Below are 1,424 nucleotides of genomic sequence, written 5' to 3' on the forward strand. Positions count from 1 at the left end.
AGTGTTGCACATGGTGCAAATGTTGTGTCACAGTGCACATAAAGGGTTTTGCTTTAAGATCATAGGCATGTAGCATCTTCAACAGCCAACCACTTGATTTGCATGATCGTTAACTAAATGTGACTGATGCTCTTAATACAGGATATACCTAATATAGTGTTCCAATGATGCAATCCTGCAAACTTTATGTGGATGTTAATCACTAATCAATACATTTAGTCCCCAATTCAACCGATATTTGGGATGACTGAGCCGGCACACTAGTAGCAATGATATTCTTTGCTAGAGTACCCCACATGTTAAAAAAAAACATAAAATAAAACTAAGCAATGACTGTTTTGATTGTATCCCATATTGTACTTTAACTTTACACAATGTACATCACACCCCACATGTCTACAAATACATACTGCTTTTCTGCTTCTTTTATTCAATAATTCATACAAACGTTTTCAGAATTATGCCGTGTAACATTCCGAGCTGCAATATTTTAAGCCAAAAGTAAATCTTCAATTTTCCTAGTCGGCCATCGCTGGCCGGTGCTGCGGTCGGTCCCGACGAACAGCCTGCCGATACGGCGGGGCCCCCCAAGATGTTCCGTCTCGCCGCCTGGTGGGATGAGTCTGCTGGCTGCAGCTGCTCTTCCTCATCCGTCCAAGAGAGAGAGGGGGTTATGTGAAGCGCTGTCCTCCTCTCATGGAACCGGTGGCCACCCTCCTCCAGACTGTCCAAGTCAAGGCCAACAACAGGGCAAGCCCTCACGACCAGCTTGTTATGAACTTAACCCCGCTCTTGAACCAACATGGCCCCCTAATCATCCCCCCCCCCGGTCTCTTATTGGGTCGTTTAATTCCTCCCCACTTCCCTGTGATAGCCCGTGTGTGTGGCGAGAGACGACCCTCACCTAAACTTCCATAGTGAATCAGCTCGAAGGATTTTCATTCACATACTCCAGAAACACAAGTTGATCACACGACCATTCAGGGAGCCAAGTACTTTGCCACAAGAAGCAAACGTATACTGTGATACAAGCTTGTGTACTCTCATAGAAGCTCAAATAATCGTTCACTTATCAGCTATAAGTGAAAGGACTTCAAATAGATCAAAAGTAGATCAAGTTGGATGTATGTCCAGTTCATGTGGGTCAGAAGGGGCCAGCGTAACGAAGGTCAAAGTGATGTCATCAGGATGTAGGTTGTAGTCCAAATTCCCTTTGTGATGGTCAGCACTCATCTGGAGATAAAAAATGAAAAATAATAATTTACTCAAACATTATTATCAGTATTACTACACAGATACACAGGATCAAAACCATACACAGCTAACTCTCAACGTCTCTTCCGAGGAACTTAGCTTTCTACGCTCTCCAGAATCATACTATAGTTATAGCTAGAAGAACTCCGAAATAGAAGTAATTACAGATC

The 1,424-nt window shown here is 43.3% G+C and overlaps 1 long non-coding RNA gene across 1 annotated transcript in view; it reads right to left on the reverse strand.

Annotated features, from left to right (window-relative positions):
• Window positions 1–850: 850 nt before the first annotated feature.
• LOC307088148 overlaps window positions 851–1,424 on the reverse strand; it is a 93,888-nt gene continuing 93,314 nt past the window's right edge. The window contains exon 5 of the long non-coding RNA XR_013812546.1: window positions 851–1,233. This is a non-coding gene — a long non-coding RNA (uncharacterized lncRNA). The remainder of the gene's footprint in view (window positions 1,234–1,424) is intronic.

Source organism: Pollachius pollachius, assembly GCF_949987615.1.
Source record: "Pollachius pollachius genome assembly, chromosome: 1".
In the NCBI taxonomy this organism is placed as follows: Eukaryota; Metazoa; Chordata; class Actinopteri; order Gadiformes; family Gadidae; genus Pollachius; species Pollachius pollachius.